The sequence below is a fragment of the Apodemus sylvaticus genome, chromosome 14 (assembly GCF_947179515.1).
Source record: "Apodemus sylvaticus chromosome 14, mApoSyl1.1, whole genome shotgun sequence".
Lineage (NCBI taxonomy): Eukaryota > Metazoa > Chordata > Mammalia > Rodentia > Muridae > Apodemus > Apodemus sylvaticus.
The window spans coordinates 26,117,808-26,129,018 of NC_067485.1; positions in this window are offsets into that span (position 1 = coordinate 26,117,808).

Sequence of the window (11,211 nt, forward strand, 5' to 3'; positions counted from 1 at the left end):
CTACAGGTATTGCTAAGTTGTCCTGAGATGTTAGAATATGCCTCCTTAGCTTGGAACAAAGTGAGAAGTCTCATTTTGTCCTATACATCGTGTGTTAGTTTGCAGTTAGCTTATACTCATTTTAGTACAATAGTAATCCAAAAAAATTGGGCAGGGGTGGATGTGTAAAACTGTTTCAGAATCCTATGCTGTATTTACTCTGTTGTTCCTGGAAGCGCCCCGCCCCTTATTACCACCAAGGAAATAACCAGCTGTTGGAGAAATTATAAGTGTGGGTATTTTTAAAATTACAACAGAGGAAGTGTGATTGCTATTTCGTTAATTTCCCTAATCTTTGTTAGAGAAAGTTATGTAAAGATCTCCCATGCTCCAAGTGGCTTGGTAGAATTGCTATCGTTAAAATGGCTGCACTATCACAATTAATCTCCAAATTTAACACAACAGGAATATCATAGTTCAAGAGTTTAGAAAAATACAAGAATTCATATGGAACCAGAAAGCGGGGAGGAGACACAAATCGCCAAAGCAATCCTGAGAAATAACTGCTGGGAGAATTACAATGCCTGATCTCAAATTATACTATAGAGCTATAGTGAAAAAGACAGTCTGGCACTGGTGTAGAAACAGGTAGAAACAGAGGACCTGGAAATGAAAGGGCAAAGGAACACCCACTTAATTTTTACAGGGGAACCAACAAACATACTTTGGGGAAAAAAGGATAAGCAGAGATCTGCTTGCAGAAGAATGAAACTAGATTCATTCATACCTTTCACATTGTACAAAAGCAATTCAAAACATCAAAGAATTTACAACCTGGCCGGGCAGTGGTGGCACACACCTTTAATCCCAGCACTTGGGAGGCAGAGGCAGGCGGATTTCTGAGTTCGAGGCCAGCCTGGTCTACAGAGTGTGTTCCAGGACAGCCAGGACTACAGAGAAACCCTGTCTCGAAAAAACAAAACAATAATAACAACCGGAAGTGATGATACACCTGGAAAAAAAACAGAATACTTTTAAAGTACTCTTGGTGTAGTGAGAACTTTCTGAATAGAACACCAGTAGCACAGGAACTATCTCTGCTTATCAACACAAAATAAGTTTCTACACAACAAAGGAAGCTATCGGAGCATACAGCACAGAATGGGGAAAAAATCTACCAGTTACACTCCAGGAAGGAGGCCAATACCCAGAATTTACAAAGATTTGAAACTAAATACCAAGGAAATAAAACAACAATAAAATCAACAGATCAAGTTAATTGGATAGTTCAAAAAAAAGGCCAATAATTTTTTTTAAAGTGTTCAAAATCAGAGGAAAGCCAAATAAAGTTACTTTGAGATACTGCCTCATCCCAGGCAGCACGAAATCTACAACAGGGGCTGGAGAGATAGCCCAGAGGTTTAAGAGCACTGACTGCTCTTCCAGAGGTCCTGAGTTCAATTCCCAGCAACCAAATGGTGACTCACAACCATCTGTAATGGATCTGACGTCCTCTTTTGATGAGTCTGAAGACAGCTACAGTGCATTTACATATAATAAATAAAATTTAAAAAGAGAAAAAAACTGGAGAGTCCAGAGCTGAGGGATTGTGATTGTAATGAGTAAAACTGGTCTTAGAAAAGGAAAAAGAAAAAAATTTACAACAAACGTTGGAAAGGAGAGGAGAACCTTTCCTGTGGGTGGTTTGATGCAAATCAATACAACCATTATGGAAATCAATTTGGGGATTCTTCAAAAAATAATAACCATATGACCCCACAATTTCACTCCTGGGAATACACCCAGGGACCTCCATACCCTACCACAGAAACATTTGCACTTCGTGTTTATTTTTTTTTAAAGATTTTATTTTATGTATATGAGCACACTTTAGCTGTCTTCAGACACCAGAAGAGGGCATCAGATCTCATTACGGATGGTTGTGAGCCGCCATGTGGTTGGCGGAATTTGAACTCAGGATCTTCAGAAGAGCAGTCAGTGCTCTTAACCGCTGATCCATCTCTCCAGCCTCCTCACGTGTTTATTGATGCTTTATTCTCTGTAGTAAGGAAGGCACACTATCCACAGATGAGTGGACAGTGACAATCTGGCACGTAGAATGGAACAGTCTTTGGCTATTCAGAAAATGACATAAAAATTTTCAAGAAAACAGATGGGATTAGAATATTTAATATTAAGCAAAGACATACGAATCTCAGGAGAAAAAAAAAACCCTCTGTGTTCTCCCTCGTGTGTCATGACATATAATACATGTGTATATGTATCCAATTAAACAAATGTACATGTGGGTGTATGTACCCTGTAGAAAGGAAATGATGAACATCAGGTGATGAGGAGAGACTAACTACAAATAATGGGCATGTGAGGAGGAAAGGATATAAAGATAATTGCCCTAGTTTTAACTGTCACGAATTTTGGGGTTTTATGACATGTAAATGCATAAAAATGTATTTGAAAGTGTGAAACCCAGTATGAAGTTCCATGACTTCAAAATTGCTATTCTAGCTACGGAAGCTAACTGGGATGTATAGCCCTTGGATCGGGATAGTTTCACTGTGTGGTTGTTTCGTTTTGTTTGGCGAGTTCTTCATCTTATAGTTTTACTAAGAAACAAATAGATAAGTGATTATTGAGATTGGTGGAATGGTCAGAGTACCCAGTACAAAGGAGGCAGAATGCTGGGACACAGTTCCAGGGAAGTGCAAGCTCCTGAGATCCTGTCTCTGCCTCAGTCCCTTCAACAAAAGAGAAAAACACCTGTAATCTCAGCACTTAGGATGTAGAGATGGGAGGATCAGGAATTCAAGGCCAGCTATAGAGTGAGACTCTGTCTTAATACTACTCCTCCCCAACACACACACTGCAACAAAAACAGAACACCATAATTTGCAAGTTGAGCTGCTTCCAAAATCAAATCAGGTTCTGAGAACTCCAGAATACTGTGATCAAGCAGTCTTTATTTAAAAAAAAAAAAAAGTGATGTAATTAGCTACAATATAGTTCTTTAAATAACCTGTTGGTTGTCATTTAACTTGCTACAAGGCACCTAGCAGCAACTGAGCCTAGGTTCCTGGGACTAAAGTCTATAATGGTTTGATGTGATGGGCTCTGCTTGGGCACCTAGTCCTGATGCAAAGCTCCTGCAAATTTAAGCCTATACTGGAATCTGTTAGTGCCGGAATATCACACATTGGCCTACTTACATTTTAGAGGAGAGTTTTGTGGTTTGACAAAGTCTTCTGCTCCAACCAGGAATCAAAGAACATGGTTGGCTCTGGGATGTAAGTCATTAAGTAGAGGTGCCACAGTAATTTTAACAAAAGGAAACAAAAACTGCCCTAGAGCCCAGGTGGTGGTGGCGCATGCCTTTAATTCCAGCATTTGGGAGGCAGAGGCAGGCGGATTTCTGAGTTCAAGGCCAGCCTGGTCTACAGAGTAAGTTCCAGAACAGCCAGGGCTACACAGAGAAACCCTGTCTCAAAGAGGAGGGGTAGGAGGAGGAGGAGGAGGAAGAGGAGGAGGAGGAGAAGGAGGAGAAGGAGAAGAAGGAGAAGGAGAAGAAGAAGAAAAAGTTATATAATAGGGTGGATGAGGGCACATTGATAAAGGTCAAGGGAATTTAATTCCTTAAAGTTATATGGAAATCTGTGGGTCTAGATTTTTGAAGAACACTGATAAAAGTTTAATTGATCTTTTTAATGGGATTGCTGCTTCAATGAAGTGAAATTGGAGTTTATACTTTTAAATATACTTTCATGCATTAACATGCCATCAAAAAAGGTAAAAACTCCTGCAGGGTAGTGATGGTGCATACCTCTAATCCCAGCACTTGGGAGGCAGGTGAGTCTCTGAGTTGGAGGCCAGCCTGGTCTAGAGAACAACTTCCAGAATGGCCAGGCCTACACAGAGAAACCTGTCTCAAAGAGAAAGACAGAAGGAAGAAAAGAGAGGGGAAAAAGAAAATCCATGATAGAGTTAAGACTAAAAATGACAAAAACAAAAAGAAACAATAAAATCCAAAGTAAAATATCCTATTTTGGTCTTAGGTAATAAATGCTGAAACGCACCCAGGAATGCAATGTTTCAAAGCCACACAACTAAGGGACAGCCAATTGCTGATCCTGCGTCTTCCACCCTCTTGACCTTTCTCATTCACAGAGAACAGAGCTGCAGTTTTCCATTTCACTCCCTGCCCGTCTTAACTAGCTCAGGTTGCAGGCCCCATTGTCTGAAACAAACCACTGCGGAATTATATACCTGGTCCACTAGATTCAAACGGGACATACTTCTCCTAAGACCTCCTGTTCTCTCAAACCCGGCTGTAAAAGGCCACTTAATCCCAGTGTGAAACCTGAAGTTTCCAAGGAGCAAACCGACTGCTGGGAGATCAGTTAACACACCAGCAGGATTTTTGTTGTGCTTTAAAATGATTGATTGCAAACTTCTTTGCAGTTGAGGCAAACACCCATTCATTTATGCATCCAGCAAATATTTATTGGAGAGAGAGAGAGAGAAAGAGAGAGAGAGAGAGAACTACACTACAGTAGTTGACTGCATTCCTTTTTGAACAGCAGCTGTTCCTCTTTCAATAGCAGTGGTAAGATAAAGTGAAGGAAGTTAGCCCCATTCAGAAAAACCACAAGAGTGTAATTGCTCCACTCATTCACCTTTCTTCTTCTGTATAAAAGGTGGCGACTCTGTCAGACTGTAGGGGTTGAGTATAGCTGTATTCCCGGGGGTATTTAGTCCTTTTGCATTTCTGGGTTAAAGCAACCGGAGATTGTGAACAACTCCCCGGCGCTAGCACACACTACGAGCTTGCTTTGTGCTCTCGCTCCAGCTGAACTCGCTTAGGTTTGCAGTTGGGAAAAGACCAGAGCAATACTTTTGAGTCCACCATGGTCACCTTAACCTACAAGGTCTCAAAATACCCGGTTTCCTCCAGGGTCCCTGCTCAAAGCCTTTAGTCTGGCTGGCCTCTCCCTTGCTCAGCCTCCTGAGGATCTTTGTGATGTTCAGGCTGCACATTCCTGCTTTCAGCCTCAAATCGTTTATTCAGAGCCAGGGTTCTGATTTTCTTGATTAAAAGATTCTAAAGTGATAAGGGAATAAGCGTTTCTTCTTCTTATTTATTTATTTATTATTTATTTTCGTGTGCATTTGTTTTGCCTGCATTTTTGTCTATGTGAGGATAGACAATCCCTTGAAATTGGAATTACAGACAGTTGTGAGATGCCATATGGATGCTGGGAATTGAACCCTGTTCCTTTGGGGGAGCAGCCAGAGAGCATTTAACCTCTGAGCCATCTCTTCAGTCCTCCTCCTCCTTCTCTTCTTCCTCCTCCTTCTCTCCCTCTGTCCTTTCTTCTTCTTCTTCTTCTTCTTCTTCTTCTTCTTCTTCTTCTTCTTCTTCTTCTTCTTCTTCTTCTTCTTCTTTTTAAGATTTATTTATTTATTATATGTGAGTACACTGTAGCTATCTTCAAACACTCCAGAAGAGGGCATCAGATCTCATTACAGATGGTTGTGAGCCACCATGTGGTTGCTGGGATTTGAACTCAGGACCTTTGGGAAAGCAGTCAGTGCTCTTAACCACTGAGCCATCTCTCTAGACCTCTTCATTTTTTAATGGAAAGAATCCCTAATGTTTTGTTGGAGTCTAAGGAGTTAGGACTTGTGTTGAATCCGATGAAACAATGGAAGTAACAGTGGTTTACAGAACCATCTGCTCAGTTAAGTGACCCTGGCAGTTGTCAAAGTGGGGTGATGCAACTTTGATCAGGTCGGTGGCATAGAGACCACTGAGTCTGGGCCTTCCAACAGGGGAAAGTGGATGCGATAATTATTAGGGCCTTAGCAAGCCAGGATTTGTGAGATCCTTAGAAAATCAGGCAGAAAGGGCTGAAGAGATGGCTCAATGCTTGAGAGTTTGCAGTTGACCCTCATGACCATCTTTTTAGATATCGAAATATAGAAGCCATTTTCTCAACCAGCTGCAGAATTATCATCAAGAGAGAACTACAGGGGATGGAGAGATGGCTCAACGGGTAAGAGCACTGACTGCTCTTCCAGAGGTCCCTGAGTTCAAGTCCCAGCAACCACATGGTGGGTCACAACCATCTGTAATGGAATCTGATGCCCTCTTCTGGTGTGTCTGGAGACAGCTACAATGTACTCATGTACATAAAATAAATCTCAAAGAGAAAGAGAGAGACATGAGGTGCTGGCTCCAGGAGTAATTTGTAGCAAATCACTGAGGGGCAAGCTCATCGGATTGTGGTATTTACTTAGGTTTCAGATATTGAAAATAGCATTTTTACCTAATAAGGGGTGGGGAGGGAAGTAGGCCGTGGAGAAGTATCACCCACAAACACACAGAGAATTGTGCAGGTTTCCCCAATCCTGGCACTTCTGGGAGGTACCAGCAGTTGGAAGCCAGAGAAGTTTGCACAGGTTTCCCCAAGTGTCTACAGATGCATCTCTGCCTCTGCTTACCTTTCCTGGTTGTTAGGAAACAATTGCAGCTAAATGTAGTTGCACAAATGTTATGGCTGCTTATAAGAGGTCTTTGTGAGGGTGAAGGTGGATACGGCTGATGTAATTTCAGATTCAGAAATGAAAGTGGTTAAGTTGTTTTCTTCAGTGTCTGGAGAAATGACCAGATTGCAGGGTGTGTTGTAGGCTTTGGCACCGCTCACCAAAGTAACTATTACTTCATACGGCAGTGGTGACTGAGGTTTTATTTATTTTATACTTTGAATGAAAGTGTCAGTGTTATTCAATACCAGCTCTTTGCCCAATGCCAGCCCGTTGCTGAGAGCATAGGTGTTTTTGTTTTAAATGGCTGAAGCAGAACCATTTGTACTTGAAACTTCTGGAAAAGAGTGTGTGGTATTGCCCCTGTTGGTGACAACTGTCACTTCTTGTCCTCGTCCATCTGCCATTGGGAGCAGCTGAGGTTCCACTACAGCTTGGAGTGTCATTGTGACAACCATTACAAACAGCTAATCAGCCTGTTCCATCTTTCCTGCTACAGCTATGGCTCCAGTGTATGAAACGGACCCAGTCCCCTGTGTGTGTCCGAGAATCCTGAACTGATAGCTGGACCAGGGGCTATCAAATTATTTCTGACTACTCTAGAAAGTGAAGTAACAGACTTAATAAATCTTGACCTAAAAATTCTTGCTACTAAATTTTAGATGGTGTTTGGGAATAGATTTTTGCTAAGCCTTAAACTAGGATTGGAAAGAACTTTTGACTGGCTAGAGGAGACATGAAGACCATTTTGAAAGATTTTTAATACTGATTAGCGATGTGTTTCTAAGCCCTGTGAAGATGTGCCTACGCCTCTCTTCTTGTTCTCTCTCAACTTGGTAGAAAGCACACTTGGATGAATTTGTCTTCTACACCTTTCTTACAAACTGCTAGCCACACTGGTTGAACTTTCTTTCTGCTGTGAAAAGAGATGGAACAACTTCTTCTTCTTCTTCTTCTTCTTCTTCTTCTTCTTCTTCTTCTTCTTCTTCTTCTTCTTCTTCTTCTTCTTCTTCTTCTTCTTCTTCTTCTTTTTCTTCTTCTTCTTCTCCTCCTCCTCTTCCTTCTCCTCCCCTCCTCCCCTTCTCCTCTTCTCCCTCTTTCCCTCCTCCTCCCCTCCTCCTCTTCCCCTCTTTCTCATCCCTTCCTCCCCTCCTTCACCCTTCCTCTCTTCCTTCCCTCTTCTCCTCCTCCCCTTCCCCTTTTCTCCTCCCCTCCTCCTTTTCTCCTCCTCCCCTTCTCCCCTTCTTCTCCTCTCCTCTCCTCCTCCTTCTCTTCCCCTTCTTCTTAACTACTTGCCTGTACTTACAGGTTATTTAAAGAGAGCCTTCTTTAAAACTTAACCCTTCTAGGATCTAGGGGTTATAGCTCTAGGGGTAGAGCTAATCCTGAGCATCACAAGCCCAGCACTCAAAACAAACTAATCAAACAAGCCTCTTAAATATCCTTAAAATCTTGTGAGGCAGAGGAAGTAGATTCTCTGAGTTCTTTTTTTTTTTTTAATTGTTTTTAATTTTATTTATATGAGTACAGCATAGCTATCAGACACACCAGAAGAGGGCACCAGATCTCATTACAGATGGTTGTGAGCCACCATGTGGTTGCTGGGAATTGAACTCAGGACCTCTGGAAGAGTAGTCAGTGCTCTTAGCCTCTGAGCCACCTCTCCAGCCTGATTCTCTGAGTTCTAAGCCAACCAGGGATCCAGAGAGAGAGAGAGAGAGAGAGAGAGAGAGAGAGAGAGAGAGAGAGAGACCCTGTCTCAAACAGCTCAACCAACCCTATTTAGAGGAATTCTAATAGTTTCCCTCTTGTTGAGTGGATCATAAATCCAATTAGAGAGTTGATAACCTTGGGTACCAACAAGATATTAGTGCTGCTATTGCACCCTAGGACTACTGTGTCATGCTGGTCACTGTAGTGGTTCTTAAGCATCACAGCTGGGTAGCACCGTTGCTTGCCTCCCTCCTTTGGAAGCTCGTGGGCCGTCTTCTAGTACTGTGAGAGCTGGTCCTCAGGGAGGGGCCGTCCGCTCATGTCAGCTCCAGTCAGAGGCTTCTGGGTCCTGTGTCCTAAGTATATGGTATCTTCAGCAATAGAATATTTGTGTGTGTGTGTGTGTGTGAGAGAGAGAGAGAGAGAGAGAGATGATATATAATATGTATATACATACACATATGTATAAAACAACAATTAATGAAAAGAGTCCTTGATTTGAAAGAGAGCAAGGACAGGGTATATGATAGGATTTGGAGGGAGAAAGTAGATGGGGGAAATGGCATAAAAACATCATAATCTCAAAAAATATATAAAAAAACATTTTAATGTTAAACAGCAGGTTGCCCACCAAGAACTTTTGTGAGTTGACCTTTCTTCCTGGCTGTGGTGGGATGGCTGGCCTCTCTGGATTCTTCTCTGTGGGAGCAGCCAATCAAACAGGCAAAGAAAGCATGCGTCTATTAATCATCAAGGGCAAACAACTTCTAAACTCTTCACTGAGAATCAGGAGTGGTGGCGCACACCTGCAGTCCTAGCAATTTGGGAGGCTGAGGCTGGAGGGACAGCAGTTGGGGCTAGCCTTGGCTACATAGGGGACCTTTGTCTTAAATGACTAAATAAATAAATGTTCATTGTGCCTGTGCCCCATGTGGCTGTCCTCTGTCAACTTACTCCTTTGTGGTAGTGTCCTCTTGGTTTAACCACAAAGCAGTAAGGGAAGTGGGTGGAGCTTTGCAGTGATAAGGCCTGGGTGTTCTCTTGAATGGTGCCCAGATGTACACAGTGATGAGGTCCTCTTCTTCACACAAAAGCTGAACTTAATACCAAGGCCTTTGGTTTTGAAACTTAAAAAAATTATTTTTAATATTTTGTCCAGGTATATTATATCATTTTTTGTTTTGTTTTGTTTTGTTTGCTTTTTCGTTTTTGGGGGGGGGTTGTTTGTTTGTTTTTGTTTTTTTGAGACAGGGTCTCTCTGTGTAGCCCTGGCTGTCCTGGAACTCACTCTGTAGACCAGGCTGGCCTTGAACTCAGAAATCCACCTGCCTCTGCCTCTGCCTCCCAAGTGCTGGGATTAAAGGCGTTCACCACCACTGCCTGGCTTGTTTGTTTGTTTTTTTGTGTGTTTTTTGTGTGTATATTACATCTTGATAATTAAATTTTCCGTACAAAATGTCCACCTTGTCTTGTAATGACTTTCCAGGGTACCTTTTATATAAAATAACTTGTTTCCTGCTTCTGTGCCCCTGGGTTTTCCTTTTCTCAGATGCTATGTTTGTATCTTTGTAAAACACTGTGCTCTGAGGTTTGAATTCACATTTTGCCCTCTCACTCTCCTTCCTCCCTGTTTGTTGATGCTTGTTTATCTTTAAGGAGACAGATGTAGACATTTGCATATTAACTACTTTTTCAGCTCTCTGCTCCTCCCAGGGGAGCCACATTGCTTTATGCAGTGCCAGCCTCGTCCCATAGACAAGATGGTGGAGGTCGGTGTGAACAGACTTGGCTGTATTCGGTGCCTGGTTACCAGGGCTGCCTTCTGTTCTGCATCTGGCAAAGTGGAGATTGTTGTCATCAACCCCTTCATTGACCTCAACTACATGCTCTACATGTTCCAGTCTGTTTGACTCCACCCATGGCAAGTTCAATGGCACAGCCAAGGCTGAGAATGGGAAGCTTGCCATCAATGGGAAGCCCACCACCATCACAGGAGCTAGATCCCACTAACATCAAATGGGGTGATGCCGGTGCTGAGTATGTTGTGGAGTTGACTGGTGTCTTCACCACCATGGAGAAGGCCTGGACCCACTTGAAGGGAGGGGCCGAAAGGGTCATCATCTCCACCCCTTCTGCTGATGCCCCCATGTTTGTGATGGGTGTGAACCATGAGAAATATGACAACTCACTCAAGATTGTCAGCAATGCATCCTGCACCACCAACTGCTTAGCCCCCTGGCCAAGGTCATCCATGACAACTTTGGCATCGTGGAAGGGCTCATGATCATGATCCATGCAATCACTGCAACTCAGAAGACTGTGGATGACCCCTCTGGGAAGCTGTGGCGTGATGGCCGTGGGGCTGCCCAGAACATCATCCCTGCATCCATTTGGTGCTGCCAAGGCTGTGGGCAAGGTCATCCCAGAGCTGAACAGGAAGCTCACTGGCATGGCCTTCCATGTTCCTACCCCCAAGGTGTCCATTATGGTCTGACATGCCGCCTGGAGAAACCTGCCAAGTATCACGACATCAAGAAGGTGGTGAAGCAGGCATCTGAGGGCTCACTAAAGGGCATCCTGGGCTACACTGAGGACCAGGTTGTCTCCTGTGACTTCAACAGCAACTCCCACTCTTCCACCTTTGATGCTGGGCTGGCATTGCTCTCAATGACAACTTTGTAAGGCTCATTTCCTGGAATAACAATGAATATGGCTACAGCAACAGGCTCATGGACCTCATGGCCTACATGGCCTCCAAGGTGTAAGAAGCCCTGGACTGCCCACCCCAGCAAGGACACTGAGAGACAGGCCCTCGGTGCTGAGGAGTCCCTGTCCCAACTCGGCCCCAACACTGAGCATCTCCCTCACAATTTCCATCCCAGACCCCATAATAACAGAAGGGGCCTAGGGAGCCCTCTCTGCTCTCTTGAATACCATCAATAAAGTTTGCTGCATCCCCCC